General features: G+C 44.8%; 1 protein-coding gene across 1 annotated transcript in view; it reads right to left on the bottom strand.

Moving 5' to 3' along the window:
• The window catches only part of PLXNB1 (plexin B1), a 66,846-nt gene extending 61,045 nt beyond the window's left edge, over positions 1-5,801 (bottom strand). Inside the window, exon 1 of the mRNA XM_026857217.1 lies at positions 5,698-5,801. The gene's annotated coding sequence lies outside the window, so the exon portion shown is untranslated. The remainder of the gene's footprint in view (positions 1-5,697) is intronic.
• Between the last annotated feature and the right edge of the window lie 13,671 nt (positions 5,802-19,472).

The following is a 19,472-nucleotide window of genomic DNA, read 5'->3' as shown; positions in this document are numbered from 1 at the left end:
CCTTTTCGGGGGCTGCGAGGGGGGGGGGGGGCACTCCTATTGCAAAAGCTGCTGCCACAGAAAAGCGCAAAGCGGCTCCCAGCAAGACTGAAGAGCGAGGATTTCTGCTCAGCAGCTGGATGGGAACACACTCCTGCAAGTGTTCAGCACAAACGCCACTTAAAAATCTGATGCTGGTCATTTGTCTAAATTGCAGGAAATTCTGGAGGAAGGCTCAGGCACAGAATCTGATTTCAAGGAGACTGCTTACCCCCTTCATGCCTTGCTTGTGTGGTGTTAATTTCAGGGACTGATCCCCATTGCAGTCCCTTCCCAGCTTCTTTTCTCCCCCTCACTACACCATCCAGCCTAACCACCACGTCTAATCCAGGCCCTTCTAACCACCACCATCATCTCCTCGTGTTTATTTTGATGTGTTCCATCACACACACTGCTTCCCCACATTACAGTTCATTCTCCATTTTCAACACAAAGCAGCAGAGGGGAATGCATCCACATCTCAGGGTCAGCGGAGTCTGAGACAAAAAAATGCAGCTGAGAAGGCACAGGAACACCAAGGTCATCGTGTGCCTTCCTTGTGCTACAGGCCCAAGTTTGGAGAGCAAAGCCTTTACAAGGTAAAAACGTCAGCTCTTGGTTTTCCGAGGAAGGGAATATTCATTGATAAAACACATACAAACTCAGCCCCTCGCTGTCAGCCTAAGCCATGGCACATGGGTTTACCAGGCACATGGGAATCTTCCATCCACTCATTTCTGTCTCCTGCAGAGAAACTGTTCACTGCACTGTATTTAGTCTCTGCCTGAACAGTCACATTTCTTCCAGTAAGATTTTCTTTGTACTGGGAGAGAGGAGTTTAACCCCAAGCTGTGCAAAGGTAAAATCTCACTGCCTCCAAGGAGAGATGAGAGGTTGCCTTCCCTCCAGCACACACTGCCCCTCCAGCACCCCCCTTCGCCCACTAGCCAATCTGTAACCTTCCCTACCCCAGTGCCTCATACCCACAACAGCCATACAACCGTGTCTAAACCCCCTAAGGCAGCCATTTAGGCTCCCAGTTCAGCATACCTGTCCCGCTGGTAACATGCTTCCAATTCAGGCACTGCCAGGGCAGGATTATATACATTTATCTCTTCCCGCACTTGTGGGCTGATGAAGGGAGGGTTGCACAGTTCCCACCTGGCAGTCAATGCTTATTAAAACAGTCAGAAACTCATCAACTTTGTTTGGGTCACCCAAGTAATCTGTAGAGGATTTCTTTTATTGTTGTTGTTTGGGTTTTTAGGGGGGTTGTTTTTACAAAATCTGGAATAGCACCAAACAAAATATGTATCATGAAAAGAAACTCACTTTTTTTTTTTAAAAAAAAACCCAACAAAGTGGGAAGGACCTTCACTATTCCTAAAGCTAATTTAATCACAAACTAAACCAAGTCTTAGAAGTGCTCTTTCAGGGACACAAGCTGTCAAGAATCACAAGTAACCACACTGAATGCCATTTTATCACCTTCTGTGTCAAATGACACACTACATATGGATTTATCCCTTATGATACATTTATAACACTCTAAGGTTTCTCTTCCACTTCTATACATCTACATCAATAAATGCCTCCTCCACAACACCTGCAGCTACAAAACTAGTATATTAAAAAGATCATTACAATGAGCATCCATAAATTAGCAAGTGCTGGAACTCAGGTTACCCCTTGTGCAAATCAAATACAAACCACCCCCTAACTGTACAGACACAGTTTCGCTGTGGGAACGCTTGCTCATTCACCGTCACCCTCCTCTGCCAGAAGGATCTCTAAATGCAAAGTTTAATAGGAACAGTTAATATCCCGAGTGTGGCTCTGAGCCATCTGAGCTCTGTAACATAATCAGGTTCATAATGCTCAGAATAGCACTCTGGAGTCCTTGTACAGACTAAGACCTCACTGTATTAAGTGCTGTGTAGATAGTTGTAGTGGTGCTGTTTTCTCTTCTGTAAAATTACTGAGCACCAGACACAGGAACCAACCGTAACCCATATTTTACAGAAGTTAGGACACAGGAGAGCAATGTATACTTTTCAAATGTCTTTTTTTGGCAGCTAAATCAAGTTGGTATTTTCACAGACACACTGGGGGGAGGGAGGGAGGGGAACACTGAGGTTACTCTCTCTCCAGAGCAGACAGGCAAAAGCCCAGTTCAGCCAAAGCTCACTGAGGCTCTTTATGTTCCCATTCAGTGACAGAGGTCACTTGTCAAAGACTGAACCAGATCTGGTACTGGGCTGCCTGCTAAGCACGCTGGCAAAAGGATCTGAGCTATACCCTTCTCTGCAGTTGTTTGCATTTCTTCAGGAACACCAAAGGCCTGGACTCCTTCCCAGTGCTACTTGCACCGCCTTTGCTAAAAACATGCCTTTTAGCTCCAAAGTAAAATTTGCCTTAAATTCATCATGCTCTGAAGAAAGGAAGCTTGTACACAGGATCTACAAACAAGGTAATCACATGTGTTTGCCAAAACACTTCATTTACGCAAATTGGAATTCTTTTGGCTCAGATTTCAGGATATTTCCCTACCATAAATACAGGTTAGATCCATGTTTGAGCTGATCATCCTGTGGATCCTCTTCAGGTCCATGTTGCACCGCGGGTGCCGCAGCCTGGTCACGCTTCCCAAGCATCCACAAGTCACAGCTCTTCAATTCATGATTCTTAAGAAGCACCAGGTCACGCTGTCTGGCCCTCAGTTATCACAGTTCACAAGCTTTCTGCACATTTCTGGCTTCGGAACTGTATGTGTTTGAAGTGAATAAAGCCTAGATGCCTTTTGGCAAGATGCCCGAGGCAAAGGCCTCAAGAGAAAAGTCCACCATTTCCCAGGCTGATACAAATGGACAGACATCCCCTCGCTTCAATTTTTATTCCCTATATGTGAAAAGACGGAGGGAGCTGGCCGTTACAAGGGGGAAAGGAAGAGCTGTAGGGTCCAACACAGTTGCAAGCAGTGTACTCGAAGGAGCATGTTACAAAAGGAAACAGAAGTAGGCAGCTGAGTACTTTGAGCCCTCCACAGAAACAAGGCAAATACCATTGCAGAATAATCTCTAAATATAGGTTGCTCCTTCAGATCTGTACTAGCCTGAATGCCCTGATGCAGTGAGAGAAAACGCTATAGGATGGGGAGCAGGAAGGGGCTATGTATGGTCACAAGCAGGAGGAGGCTGTGTGTGAAGGAGGACATTCTCCTCTCAGCTAAAAAAAAAGCTGTGGTTTCAGCACTGTTTTGCCTTTCCTCTGCTGCGTTGTTTCCCAGCTGAGAGGAATCCCATCGGCACATCACACAGTGTCTGATCAGAGCCCATCCTGCCTGCTGTCCCTGGCACGGGGCTGCCCAGGGACTGCTTGAAGGGTAAGGGACACTAAAAAACAAAAGGAGCACTAAAAACATGCCTACCAAGGCTTAGGTGCCAGCACATTCTTCCTGAGCTGAACACAACAAGTGAGGAGGCAGGAAGAGAAATTTTCACAAAGCTGTTTCTTAAACCTGATTTACAGAGGTGAAACAGAGTAGTTGTCATGGGTGAGGGGAGACTGAACAAGTTAATAGCTAACCAGCAAGACTGCCACGAGAGACTGCAGCCTACAACAGATTTTCACAGGGAAACACCAAATCCCAAACTGTCACCTGCAGACCAACTGGGAGCTGCCGCTGCCTCCGCTCCTTCTGTACCACTGCAACGCCATCACAACTACAGTACTAACCTTCCCAACTCAGAACTATCTTTTCCCTTTTTTGTGTGCCACGAGCGATGAGGATGTGAAACTCTGGGTTTCGGCAGCTAAAGTAACAGCTGTGAAAACACTGCTGGAGATTTTTACTACAACAGGTGAGAAGAGCTTTCCAACTTCTTGAAAAGGTAGGGAGTGCATACAAAGGCAATCTGGTGCTGAACCGCATGGACAGCAAAAACAGAAATCCCACCGCTGTGGTGGGCATTCCCAAGGCTGTTGGTGTGGAAAAGAGGATGAAGCTGGCTGCTGCTTTACATGTAGTCACTCAGGAGACAAGTCACTGAGACCTACAGAAATTCCAGTGGTCTTATGAAGAGCAGTTTCTAGAAGGAAGATTTTTCCATGAGGATATTCTTGACTATTGGCTGAAAAACTTCTTTGTTCCATACTACTGAAAAAAAAAAAAAAAAAAGCACCCCAAAGAAAGCCTTCCTGCTATTGCTTCGCCATTCAAGACATTGTCATTGTCACCTTTCAGATCTGTAAGCATAAGAGACAGCAGCAGCTGAGCTGTGGTAATTAGGAGGGAGAGATGTGCAGGCCTTGTCTCCCATCTTTCTGTTAAGATGCAGTTTACACTTTGGCAGGTTTAACAGTCCCCAGTGAAAATAAGCCATCTGCATCTACTCCAGCAGACCATCCTCATTTCTGAACCCTTCAAACAGTTCTGGAAAACTCAGCGTTGCCTCCCTGCATTTTATCAGGCCCAAATGCAGACACAAACCCATTAATTCTCTTACAGTAATACAGAAACACTGCCTCTAGGCCTGTTCGCAAAACATCTACTTCAAAAACACGTTTCCCATTTTATTCAAGTGTCTACCAAGTTCAAAGTTACACTGCTCTCTCTGCAGCAGAGAAGCTAAGGAGGATGGGACCAACTTCATCATTCAATTCCATTCACAAGCACCCTTCCTGAGGAAAGCCAATAACTTTCAGAGAGCCTCTGCAGACTTTTCTCCACTGCTTTGCACGCTGAAGAATGGCTGGTTGGTAATCCTCTTTTCACTCAGCGAGCACAGACTCAAAGGTTTTCATCCCTCTGAGCTCAGAAATTTCCATTTCCATTTGAGAGAGACATTTTCCTGGCAGTTCTCAAAAGATGCATTTGTAAAATAGGAAACAACCTCAAGGAATGCTAAAGCAAAGGAAGAAAGCTGTACGTGGACAGTCTTTCTACCTCAGCCAGGAAAGGAAATTCCTTCTCAGCACTGATGCCCCATAAACACAACCCACTCTGCAACTACCAAATACTTGATCAACTCGAAGTGACTGGCTGTCCACCCTACCTTGTACAAACACCCAATATTTTCCTACGTGTTGGTTTCAGATCAACTGGGGCAATAGCCACCAAAATCTCAGAAGAAAGAAAACGTCCAGAAACATGTATTTATGTGTGCATGCCAGACAAGAAAGGAAAATAAGGCGTGCATGTCACATAGTTAGGACAAATTACGGAGATGTGAAGGTATTCTAGTGAAGTCACTAGAGATAAGACACACTTGTGTCAGTGTTTAAGTTTGTAGTCCACAGACTTCTGTTGTCTGCAAAGGTAATTAAAAAAGCAAATCTATTGCCGTATCTCTAAAGGAAAATGTTTAGAAGTCTGCAAATCCAAAGAGGTTGAAACTTGCTTCTTTCAAGTGCAAAACATTCAGATGGCCCAAAGCCAAGTCCCAGAAAAAAGCTCTAGTCAGTAGGCTCAGGAATGCCAGCTCTTAACACAAACCAAAAGCATACAAACCCTCTGGTCAGGCAATTCACAGTACCATCTCCCACCAAAAACTCACTTAAAACTGCACTCCTAAAATCGCAGCTATCGTCCACCTCCTTGATTCTACGCCAGGGAAGCCTAACCCAAGTCTCGCTTTGACGCTCTCCACAGCAGTCAGCCGAGCGAGCTATTTTTCTTACCTTGCTTTGGGGAATTCCTGCTTAGCATCTCTGTAAAGAGAAACAAGAAGGCTTCACGCCGCATCAGGCAGGATCCCTTCCATCACTCCCAGCTCCTTAGCAAAGGCATTCCTGAGGCGAGCTGTGCCCTAATAAATCAACACAAGCGCTCCAGGTTTCCCCGGCAGCTGGAAGTTGGAATTCTGCAGTGAAGGCAAACACCTCCCCAGCTAAAACAAACACAGGCAGGGAGCCCCCGCTGAGCACCCACAGCTACTGTCAGAAGAGGGGTGGAGGGAGAAGGTGGGGATCATAAGGCATCTGGCTGACAAAAGGCAATCCAACTTTAAAGGCAGAAGATGGCCATGAGTCTGGCCCTGACCTAGGCATTCCTCTGTGGAGGCATGTGCTTGCCAAAGCGTTTTATCAGAGCAAAACCACAAAACTTAATTTTTAGAGCAATGACCATCTTGCCCCTGACAAGGACGGTAGTTTTGTCTTTAAGAGCATTTATCTTGGCATTTAGGACACTCATGTAAAAGATCATGCAAAAATACAGAACAAAAATAGCCCAGTCTTAAACAGCTTATAGCTTAACTCTAAAATAAAGACAAAGGAAACAGCACAGGTCAGTATGAGCAGCAGTCAGCTCAGCAGAACAAGATGACTGCTGTTTCCAGGAGTAAAGGGAGATGTTTGTTGTGTGTTTCTTTTTTTTCTTTTAAAACTATATAACAGAAAAGACCTGATGAAAGATTTTAGAGAAGAATTATTACGTGGGTTGGCATACATTTACGGGCCAACCACCTCTCACACAGAAACCACACCAGTATTTTTCAAAAGCAGCACAAGGAAACAACAGAGGCTAATGTTACCAGACAAACAGCAGTGAGAGCCCAACTTCCAGCACTAACATTTGCTAGACTGCATACAAAAAAATAGATGGGCTGCTTCAATGCCTCATTTTCAGTTGCACTTGGCGAGTAAGGGAAGGGAGTAGTCAAGGCAGGGCTGAAACAGTGACAGTAAAAGGAAAGCAAAAGAGTTGATTGCCTCAAATGTTCTTACAACAGGCACAAACCCATCAAGACCTTAAAAATAAATCTCATTTACTAAAACAAAGGCATCTTCCTCAGACACACACCAAGAGCTGGAGTAAACTCCCAGATTTCAACACCTCCCACTGCTGATGGTTGGGAGGCAGCGCAGGATAAGCCTGAATAACCCCCACTTACATCAGACCTGATCTGTACCACAAACCCAAGTCTTCACCTTCCACAGCACTATTTGGAATCCTCACTTTGAGACCACTGTCAGGCATATTTCCCTTCCCGCTCCCTTGAAGAGCCACCAGATCCCAGTCTATAAGCAAATAGTATTGCCTTTAAGGGAAATCCTGGTTTACCTACACGTGGTTAATTGAGACACACACATGCCAGGCAGCTAACAGTGCACAGCAGTGATGGAGAGCTAGCAGACCCATCAGTAGGTGAGTGCCAGGAGCTCCCCACCACAAATCCTCCCCTCCAGCCCCCAACAAAATAACTCACAGATTGCTGCGTGAGATTCAGCCTGCAGAGCTGTGTGCTGTTCGGGAAGACCCTGAGTGGCAGCAGGGCACTTGGAAGCCCTGGGTCTCAAGAAAGGAATCACAGATGAATGTGTTGGGTGAAGGACTCGTACATATGTATACGTGGAGAGACACAGACACAAAGGAGGGCAGGGCGGGGGGGTGGGGAGAGAGACAGGGAGACTTGTCTCTAGGCCTTGTGCTTATTTTGACCTTTCAGTTAAAGATTCTTCGAAAAGGCACCGTTCAGCCCCAAGCCTGATTAGATGTCTTGGGAAAAACAGAGCACAAAGCATCACACATGAATGAGCACAGAGCCATAATACAATCTTGATATTCCCACCCATCCATATGGCCAAAAAAAGCCAAGTTTTCAATGCAAACATTGGCAGCAGCAATATGAAACTAATGTGTTAATTAGCAGACTTCACAATCCAGCACAGGAGAGAGATTGCTGATGTTGGCTATTACATAGTCAATCAAGAGCCAAACAGAACAAGCACCATGTTAGTTAACCCATTCAGAACAAAGGTAATGATTTGCTAATTGCAGGTTTCTGGAGTGAGCAGAACAAGGTCTGTTTTCCAAACCTCTTCTCTCAGCGATATCTTAAAATGTACTTGATACGGCAAGTTCTCCATCAGGCGTAACTCTTTATTAACATTCAGTCTCAACTTAGATGTTTAGCTTAAATTCAGGAAAGCCCACCGCCTTGCTTTACACAACATCAGACTGAGGGAGCTCAGCGATTTGTCTGGCCTTAAAAAACTAAGTTAGTTTTCAGCCTGTAAACAATCACGTTATTCTGAAACAATCACAGGCTAAACTACAACATTCATCAGATTTACTTCTTGTATAGGATTTTCACACTGAATGCAAGAGAAGATTAATGAAAGTAGCTGAAATTAAATGCAATGGGAATTAAACACTGTTCCTCAGTGTACATGGGTTTACACGGCAACTGCTTAATAAAACTCTTCTAAAAAAGTTTCATCAGTAAAATAAGTGCCACAAGACAGGTCAGATAGAAAGATCAGCACAATGGTGGAAGAAATATTGTGAGAAACAAAGATTTCATTCTCAGGAGACACCTTAAGTACAAACCTCAAGTTAACATTCCCATAACGAACAAGATTATAACCAGGATGTACCACTTACATTGCATTAAATATTTAGACATAAACAAAGTTTAGGAAGGAAAAAAAAAAACAGCGTTGAGGAATACAACTGCATTAGTCTTGGGGTTATTTCTAAAGCACAGAAAACCAGAAATCAATTACAGCAGGACTAGTCAGAGTCACATAATTTAAGGTAAGACCACTCTGACTTCCTGCCTAACACACAGACACCGTTCCATTTTATCCACTCACACCTCCACAAAACCCATTAAGCGGTTCTGTGAAATGTAGTGGTTTATGGCATCTAGACTAGAGGCCTTCGGAGGTCAAAACATAAGTTCACTACTCTCCTAGTAGTTTGCTCCAATGGCTCCATCATTCTTTCTGGCAGCAAGGCCAGTCTAATTTCTTATTTGTTTGCTTTTCTGCCTTGAGCCATTAATTCCTTCTCTGCTGGATTAAAGAGTAGCTCCTCAGTCAATTATGCACATGCTTTAACCAAGTCACATTTCGATAGCTTTTTTAGCAATCAACAGATCGGTCCTGTCAGTCTCTCATTACAAGTCACCTTCTTGAGTGCTTGGAACAACTTATAACTTTTTTTTTTTTTTATAAATAGCAATTTGATTGTCATCCCCCCCCCCACCTCCTCCCCCTTCTCCAGGGTCACTGCTTTTGTGAAGCACACAATCGGTAAACAGTCAGCATCCCTGGCACACAGAAGTCTATACTTGCCTGTATCAGATGGATGTTATTTCACTAGACCCATTTTACAGCATAACGGAGGAGTTACAGAAATCATAGACTGCAAAGATTCTATCAGCGAGCTAACAGTCAATTAACTGACTCTACCGAGTGTAGGGAGCTCACATCTTTCTTAGTCACCATTTAATCATTTCTCCAAAAGCTCTAAGGAAAACTTTGCTACTTGATCCCCATCCTGCCAAAGATTTACGTACTATTCAAGATCTTCAAGGAAGAAAGTCCCAACAGACCTGTCTTTTCCAGCCACGGTCTTGAATTTGCCCTCAGCGTTGCCTGCCCCTCTGCTGAATCAACATTAGCAGTGGCTTTAGATTTATTTCCAGAATACTGATGATCTACTGAACAGCACACAGTACTGATGCTCGCTGAAGACACTTTCCAACATGTCCCCAGTAACCCATGATTTCAAATACATCAGCTTTTTTTTTTTTTAATTAAATAATTATGAGGTACGCTGTTGATGTTGGCACAGTTCAATTATTCATACCATTGTACAACTCCAAGTCAAACATCCTAAGAAATACATTAGATGAACAGTCACCTGCTGCCGTGTAACTCACGTGTTTCTTTCCAGCTGGTCTTTTTATTAACACAACCGAACCCTTCAGAGTTATATATCCTCTGAATTATACATCAAAACCAATAAATACCCATCTCAAATCTCCCTGAAGACCCGAGTTATTCAAGATGACTGCATGAAAAGCATTAGTTCCTTGTAGATGTTAACCAGACTCTCCATATCACAAGGACTAGTACCTCCTACTATTTCTGTTCTAGCAGGAGGCCCATTGAACTTCCACCTCCAACCAGTATTTCCATTTAGCAACAGTTCTCACTGTGTTATATGTCAAACGTACATCTAAGTTCACAAAGAGCACAAGGCAGAGAACTTATGCCCTGCATTCAGGCAGGAGCCCAGGGCAAAGTGTGGGTGTGGGTCAGTGTGATGGCAGGAAGGGCCTGTTATAGAACTCAGAAGAAAATAATTCCAAGGCAATAACGTAGAATGAGACATGTGGCTTTTATCAATCTTCACCTTGGTATTTTCAAAGCACAAAACTTACTTGCCATTGTGAACCCCCCCCCGACCAGCTACTGGGGAACACCAATACCTGGCTGTCGATCAGGGACACCATCCTCTTGGATGGCATCCTCAGCATAGCTCTAAGTAGCAGGAGCACGCAGCCTCTGGAAAACCGGTGGCAGGGAAGGCTACCCCTCAGTTTTAACAGCAGAAAGTCTGCTCATATTTATGCATGACCGCTCAAGTGAACTGCGTGACTGCTTTTGTTGATCTTAACAATCTATTCTTTCAGTAAGAACACCAGGAGGAAGCCACGCTGGGACTGCGCAAGGGAAAAAAACCCACCCTATGGACACAGTGAAAGGGACAGAAAATTCCCCTACAAATTATTTAAGTTTATTTGCAGTGATGCTCTGCACTGACTTTTCTAGCAGCTTTTTGGGACACCTTTACACAAAGCCCAAGCCACACCACAGTAGTAATTTTAACTAAAACTACTTTATAAATTGATTAGACCATTGATTTTTTCATAGCTTAGATAAAGACAAAGTGACCTTTCCATCCCACAAAAAACAAAGGGAATTAACACATGTAAACAGAGCCTTCATTTTAAAGGAAGTGTTTTACTCCCTTAGAAGGGAAGTCCTGTAATTCTTTATTTTTCCTGCAGCTCTCAAAAGATCAATTCTCCTTCCTTCACTTGAGCTTTTCACCCTTCTGTTCAAAACAGGCCAAAGGGACAAGACTTCTCAGAGCATATACAGAAGAGCAGCCTGAAGACAAACACAATACAGATCTTCCTATAGGTCACTGAGTGGTAAAGAAACTAGCAGCAGTTCGTAGAATAACAGTTCTAATTCAGTCAAGTAAAGCAGCATCACAGAGGACAGTTCCCAGTAGCACTAACAGTTTCGTAAGCACAAAAAGTTTAATGCTTCCTCTATACAAAAAAGAATTTTGAGAAGTATTTATTACAAAGTGGAATAACATGTGTTTATATTGGTTGAAACCATTTTCCTTGTGAATCACTGCACGTATATGATTTAGACCTGCTTAAAATAAACATGTTGTGTTTTGGGCAAGGTTCCATTATTAGGACCTTGTGCCTTCTGGTCCTGCCTACACAGTGCACTGGGGGTTGCAGATTACAATCCTAGAGCTGAGCAGTCAGGTGTCATTTGTGTTTTGATGATCCAACAGGCTCTGGCAGCCTGCAGAGAACACGGAGCCTGTAACTGTCACTGCAGCACCCATTAGGATCACCCTGTGCTGGCGGCACTGGGAGGAAGGTAAACAGACCCATAGCCCAGTGGCTTTCAAACATTCGGGAGGCAATCCAGGCAAAAGGAAAGGATGAAACCTCAGGGGTCATTCTCCTGTAAGAGTTTTGCTCAGTGCAGCAGCATCCCAGGACTCGCCTGCTGCTGCTGACCACCTGCAGCAGGTACAGCCACACACCTCCGATCAGCAACAGAACATCAAACTGCAAAACTACTTCACCAGAAACACTGACGTTTCTTGGGGCTGCATGAGCAGAATGCCAGCACGCACGCTGCTCCCAGCAGGACCCCCATCGCTGTCATCACCTGGAAGGTGAACACTGTGTAGATGTTATTTGTCCATAGCTAGTGAGTCTGGCATTCACAGATGCACTGTGGTGGTGGGATGCTGTACATGTATCTGGACGCTTGGCTCCAAAATAACATGAGTCTGCAATACCAACATCAGCTTGCCTACTCTTTCTACTCTTTACAGCCTTCATTCACAGACTTCTACAGAGACAGCTCTCCACAGTGTTGCGAAGCCTAGTTATGCACGATGGAACAGTGGCCAGTATCAATATTGCTCGTTAAGGAAAGCTTCACAATGCCACCACACTGCGCGTACAGGCTTCGGTACCTGAAACAGCACAATTCTGTGTGAGAGTGTTGATGGCAAGCAGGCCTTCTGTGTTTTGTGGGCAGAAAATTAATTTACAAGGTTCATGTATCCAGAACACAGTCCTGTTACTACAACACACACAGGAACAGTTTTAAAATACAATAAGCAAGAAAGCGTGATTGTCACAAGTACCCCAGAAGCCTTTAGATTTGTGGCACTCCGCTGAGCTCGTTACTGAGCCTACTGACACAGGCTTTCACTTCCCCTGCAGATCAGTTCAGTGTTGAGAAGGAAGGGGCCACGGTGTCTTGGGCACTATGAGGACAGAGACTTGACTGTCCCAAGCCCAGAAAAAGCAAAACAAGCTAAATGGCTCTTTCATCTGTTCCTGTGCAGCTGCTCATATGGCCGCACTGCCAGCACATACAGCCCTTACTCCCCATCTACTGCCCCTGCAGAGAGCAACCTTGCAGGTAGCTGCCCTTTCAGTAGCACAGAGAACAAGAACAGCATTTGCAGGGCAGCTGCTCTACCCCGCTGCTCCTTTTTCTTTAGCTCTACATCACCTCAGCAGTGCTGGGCACAGAGCACAACCAGACACTCCAGCACTGAGACTCCAACTGCCTGTTACTGTGGCCAAGGAGCTCGGAATACTGAGTCACTCGGAGATGGCAGTGCCGCAGGGACTGCTCTGCCTTCTTGCCAATTCAAATTTTGCCTGTGCTGCCAAGATGACAAGCTGGTAGCAGGCACCCAGGGACATTTTGTAATTGCACATGCACCTCTGTAGGCTGTCACACACCTGGAGAACATTTTCTGGTTACAAATCCCAAGACAACAGGAAAAAACTAGACCAAGTAAACAAAGAAACAGTAAAAGAGCCAATGCTACCCATTACAGCACTAGCAGTCCCCCAGAAGGCATAGGCATGCAAGGGAACCACACCTCTTCATCGTAGCCATGAGAAAGCTGCACTGACATGCAGGCCAAGCAGCAAAAAAAAAATCTTTGCCTTAAATCTCTCTCAACAGTCGCAGGTTGACATGAAATGCAATCCAAAAATCTGTTTCAGCTAAGCCAAGGATCAGAATATAAATTCACAAATGCCTCGGTCTCCCTAGGCTCTTCAACATTTCCACAGTCTCATTTCAGCAATTTCTCTCAAAATGCTAAACTAGCTAAAAAGAGTTGGCAAATAAACAGATCCCCCAGTTGCTACTTCCCCGTTTCCCACAGTGGCACGCATCGCTCCCATACAATTCATACAGCTGCGCACCCGTTTCACCATTCTCTTGGGCAGAATCATTCAGTAAAGGACTGCAATCTGTATGCAAGAAGTCAAGCAGTAAGCAAATAAAGACATTGGTTGCAATGGGATTCAGAAGTCCTGAACTGCTTTTGCACTAGAGATCTCCAACATGTACATTTTTTGGCTACACTAAAGGTAGGAGACAGCATAGGACAGGTGAGAAGAGCTCCATGACCCTGGTGTGTGGAAGAGAGCAGATAGATGATCCCAGAAGAGTTACCAAAATGTTCTCACATACGATAATTTACTATTAGGTAATTCACTAAAAGAATTGCTCTCTCCAGCATTTTAAGAAGGTTAGTCTGATGCAAAAAAATCTTGGGATCAAAGCTAAAAGTGCTGAAGAGAGAATTGCTTCAGGGGCATTAACTCCAAGCTGTCCAAAACCCTACACCAACTTCCGTCATAACATTATTTCTGACAAAGTCTCATCTGGCAGGAGCATCTCTGAAGCCCTGGTTCCTGTGCTTTAGATTGTTGTTGCATGAAAGACTTCCAGCTGAGCACAGAGCACTTGCAGGGCATTGTCAAGAGCATATTCTGGAGCATTTGTTCAGCCAGCCGTTCACAGAAGTTGGGATTTCTTTATGGAGACTGGAGTACCCAGAAACTCCTGTCTCACACGGGAGGATGGGGGCATGGCCATTTGTAAGCAACAGAGGGATTTGAAGAGTGTAGAGTCTCCAGGAGTCAGCACCAGAGAGGTGTTGAAAAGACTGCGCTCCAGTTCTTAAGGTAACTCCACACAAAGAACAGGGAGGTGACCTAACCAGAATGTGAAATGCCGCAGTATAGGAGAGCTAAAGGAACAGAGACTGAAACAAAAATAATTTTGAAATAGGCATACATGGGCAGAAACCTTAAGCTGAAAACACACTACTTCCTATGTAGCAATTTGCAGAATTATTATAATAGTGTTAAGATGTCAAAATACCCCCATTCTATCTATAGAACGACATGCAATTCAGTCAGAAAACTAGTTTCATCAGCATAGACAAATGCTTGAATACAATCAACTTCCCCCACCTGCACAGTCCCAGGCACTACTCGCCTGCCACAGCAGAGCTGCAGGGAAGGGTAGGACGCAAGAAAGACCGCATTCTCCTCATGATAACTTCAGCAGCAGTACCAATCCCATCATTGCAACTCATTTGACATTATGCTGAGATAAGCTGACACGTTTTCCCACTGAAATGCAAAAGCTGCAAAGGCAGCACTGCCTTTAAATTCAGAATTAAGGAAAAGCCCAAAAGAGAATTAGAATGGTGATGGATTGAAATTCTCTGCACCTGCTTGTTAGCAACAGCAATCCGTTTAGCTAATACATTACAGCTGTGTATCCTGATGGCTCACCACAAATTCTAGGCAGGTATTTGGAGCAAGCAGTCACACCAATTGCTAAACTCCAGCCCCCAGTACAGAACCGGCCTGGCCAAACCACTGCCGGGAACAAAGATCAATCCACCTCTGCCCCTGTGACATAGGGACAAAAGACTTTTCTGGTGAGATAGAATGGTAACAGATACAAATAGCAAGATAAAAATACAATGTTCAGATACCTCAAGAAGGGAAACGAACTATCACTTCCTAAAAGAGAGTCGCTATGAAGTTGCAGGAATTTTGAGAGCAGCAGCACTGGTGCAGAGCAGAGTCTGGGGAAACTCAACACACCAGTTCCACACTGTTCCATAGTTAAACTTCAAAGCCAAAAGCCATGTGAAATCTCACACATCTGCCAGGCACAGAAGTGTTCCTCACAGTACTTGCAGCATTGATACTGCAAGCAAATATCCGAAGTTCACATGAGATTAAAGTTTGGCATCTGGGAATTTCCTTAGGATCTATATAATTTGAAGATTCACCTTACATTCTGATCAACATCTAAAATCCTCCTATCAGATCATGCTAACACAAAGTTCTTTTCTACTTCACACCCACCCCATCCCCCTTTTCTTTTTTTGGGAGAGGCAGGCAGAATTTAAAAGTGAAATTCTAACATTAAATTCAGGATATTAGAAATAATTTTAAAACTGAAAAAAAATCAAATCCATCTAAACTGACACCATTTGTTTCTTCTTCCCCCGCTGCCCCCAGAGAAGCATCAGGAGGCAGTGCTTACTTCTAGTTAATGAAAAGAAGACCAAAATTGCTTCTGCAACCTCAAAATAGCTCAGAAGTCTTAGTTACTACTTGGCTTAAAAAAAAAAAAAAAAATAGCAGCAAAAACAAGTCCTCCACATTTATTACTTAAGCAGTTGGGGAGAAAAAGCAGAGCCTTAAAGAGATCATACCAAAACACTGTGGTTCTTCCATTAGTCAAGGCAGCATGTCGGTACAGGTCGAAACATCCCGCTTCATGTTTTCGCACCTTCGCAGCTTAGCAAGTCTGAGCTCCAGCGACTACAATCCAGGCCAGTTTATTAAGCAGGGGCACACCTCAGGTATCACTAGAGCAAACCACAGCATGAAGGCTGATCCTGCATGGTTCTAGAGAGCTGCACAGTTAGCAAAAATCCCCTCCAAGTGGATTTTAGAGAGTCCGTAGACTCAGCATGCCGAGGGGGAAGGTCTGTTGGCTCTCACCACTGTGCTGGGGTAAGACCGTGCGCAACACGTGAGATTACTGTTTCTCAATTGAATTAAGCATCTACTTTGTCTCCTGGAACAACGGTATCATGTCACAAGACCGTGCACATGCTCCTAATGTCTCAAATGCTTGTCCATGAAAAACACACACAGGGATTTTCTAAGAATTGTCTTCTGGCACGGAGACCAAACCAGACAACGCTCAAATAAATAGTCAATATGAATCTTCTCTAAAGACATCATCCCAACCATCAGGTCATCAAAGATGCCTCCGTTAATAGGACAAGAAAAACGATACCAGCACAATGAAAGACCAGCTGGCACATTCCCATAAAGGCAAAAGCAGCCCTCCTGTGGCTTTGATGAACAGCGGAAGATGAATCTTTTCAGATACAGTAATCCTGCAATCAGATACTCACAAGAAGTGAAAATAAATGCAAATCAAATCCAGGGCTTTAACAGATTATGGGGAATGCAAAGGAGAACCAGTAGAATGCACCAGCTTTCCAGCACTTGGAGCACAAAGACGTTTCACTGAAGATCCAGGTGAGCAAAAAGGGCACCAGTCCAACTGCTGCTTCCTGAAACTAGCTTGTATCTAGAGGGCTAATTCTTAAAAGAAAGCAGGCAGGCTCATGCCTCCTCTGACTGCTACCACCCTGCAAGCTGGGATGAATAAAAGTCCTATCATCTCCTCCAGGATGTCCTTATGCAAGATGGGGAGGGTTCAACTCAGAACTTGGCTACAACAACCAATTTGAAGTTTCAGGGGAAAAAGCCCGACAGCTACAAACAAACAAAACCAGAACAGATGGAGAAGCTGCTAGGGAGGAGGAGAAGCTGAAGTCCTTGTGAGTTTGCTTTGACGGGCAGCAGGAACAACTGAGACAGAGGAAGATGAGAGAAGAGAAATAACGTGAATCTGACCAATTCAGAAACAAAGCTTTTACCACATAAAATACCAAGCCTTTGTGGGAAGCGGCTGCTTCATCTTCTGCCAAACTTCCCCTCATCTGTTGTTCTCCCTCCCCAGGTGACACTAAAGCATAAAGCATTTCTTCTACTGAAATAGGTACCATGCCTCCCTGTACCCGACACTGCTGGCTAAATGGACCACTCCAGAAAGCAAATAATGGAAGGCAGCAAGTGCAATGACTTTTGTTTTCCTGTTGGACAGTACTGGATAGCACACACCCCACACACAGACAACCTGGGTGGGTGCTTTCCTTTAGAGCACACCCAATATACAACTGGCATCGCTTCTTTGGCAGGCAGCCTCTCTTAAGGCACACGGGGCCACCTCCAGCAGCACCAGATACTTTCCAGACTTGTTCAGCCCTCGCAGTCTCTGCTGATGCTGCCAGGAAAGCCCAAGCGTGCCAGCGGCAGCAACACTCAAGAAACAACCCTGCTTTGCACAAAGACTGGCACCGAAGCGAAGGGAATGGCTCTGTGGGCTCCTTACAACCCTCTGTCAGCTATTCCCTCTGCCCTTATATGGGAACATCCCGTGGCCCCGCTGGGAATATGATGCTGTTGGTGGATGTGAAAGGTAAGGCAATACCTGAGCTGTCAGCACGCGAGGACAGAATTTTTCTTTTCCGAAAAGCAGAGTCTAGGAGCCCAAACTCTTTAAAGCACTTACGTGGGAGAAAGCAAGAGATTAGAGTGTCAACTGCTGACAGTCTGCACCCACCTTCCTCAAGAGAGTTATGCCGGTAATTTTAATCTTATTAAATATTGGTAATCGTATTACTAACCTAACTCTTTTCACATGTTGGAAGAAATTTAAAGAGAAAATTCCATATATGAACCGCACTATGTTAAATGCTTTCTAGCCAAATCTCAATTCGGGGCAAGTCCCTGGCTTGCAGATTCCAGCTCTGCTACACACAGGTGTGGATGAGCATGGAAATAGTCTGCTCAGCACCAGATTACCTACACATCACCTTCCCTGCCGGATTCTTCTCTTCCCATAACCTGCTTGTTTTCTTCTCCTGGGATTCTGCTAGACATTCCTGGTCTCTCAAAGTGACCCTATTAAACCCATTCCAATTCCTATGCAATTCCATGTCTGATTTATAAGGGGAAACACCAATTTCCCCATTAGAATGCAAACTCACATAGCACAACAGCTCAGTGCATCAGCTGCCTCCCGAATCAGGGCAAATGCCTCCACCACTGGCTTGGCTCCCAACTTCACACAGACACATCATTAACGTAACACTCATCGATTTTTGCATTTTGTACGCAATGCATAACGCAGGAGACCGGTGGCCTCCACTCAAAAATAAAAAGTGAGACCAGATATGAGCAGACCCAGCACTCCACCTTACGCAGAATAAAGCACTTGTTTAGTAAAATACCAACCCCAGTGCTTTACAACACTCAGGATTGTAGCCCCTTCCTTTGTAACTACAGCAACAGCCCAGATACTCTCTCAAGACTCCTCCTGTTCCAGACTGCTGCCCTGAGATAAAGCAGCAGTCACAGAAAGTTTAGATTTGAGAAAAGAAAGATCTCAAATTGCACTGATGTAACAGAAAACACACCTGCTTAGGGGGCCCAAACACTTGCTACAAACTGTTCAAAAGGAATGCATTCAAGGTGGAAAATGAGATCTCCAGAACAGGACTTAACCACTCAGTCTCAGTACAGACAGTAAAAATCAATGCTGAGGGGAAAGAGGTGAACACATGGTCCTCCTGAAGTTAAAGTTACTGTAATTATCAGACAGGCACCTTCTAACATTTTTTTACCGTTGCTGGAAAAAGTGTTGAACAGTCTGAAGAAGGCAAACAAGTTAGCCTCCCTCCAGTTAATGATTTAAATGTATTTGTAAGTTAGCAAAACAGATGTAATTATTAAGCAAGTTTGCTTTTGGTAGAAGGCAGTTATTACTACCTCTGAGGTTGAAGTTTCAGGAATATGATAATACTGACTAGTAATACTATTTTTTAAGACACTGCCTGGCTTCAGCCATTGTCTACTGCCACACCATTTACTACCAACCCTCAAAACCCTGGTACAAGGTTTAGAAGACGACACTTAAGTCACTCGTCAATCCTTTTGCCGATTAGAAAGTCATCTTGAAGCTCCTCAAATGGCATACCCCCCGAGTAACATCTAGCTCTTCCCTGATTAGAAAGTTCTCAGCATCCTCTGAAGACAGCATCCACATCAAACACGGACACCGCACTCCCGCACCGGCCCCCACAACCACACGACACAGGTGAAAACTCTTTCACAAGCCCCAGTTCGAGCATTACGGAAAACTCACGTATAATTTTCTCCACGTTTCGCGCTGTTTATCCCAATGTGTCTGCTCGCGGCGACTTCCAAAAAAGCTTTCCCAGCGCTGCTGCGGCTCTTTACCAGAAGACTATTCCCCCACTCTTGCCTTTTCCCGGGGGCAGAGCTCCGCCAGTGTCCTCCCGGGGCCCGGTCCTCGCCCAGCCACCAGCCCCGGTGCCCCCCCCCGCCGCTCCGCTCCAAGCGCTGCCACGGTCGCGGTGGACGCTCCCGGTCGCACCAATCCGCTCT

The sequence above is a fragment of the Athene cunicularia genome (assembly GCF_003259725.1).
Source record: "Athene cunicularia isolate RWA chromosome 12 unlocalized genomic scaffold, athCun1 chr12_part1, whole genome shotgun sequence".
NCBI classification, from domain to species: domain Eukaryota; kingdom Metazoa; phylum Chordata; class Aves; order Strigiformes; family Strigidae; genus Athene; species Athene cunicularia.
The sequence above is the reverse complement of the archived record's forward strand: the minus strand, read 5'-3'. Positions and strand labels throughout refer to the sequence as shown.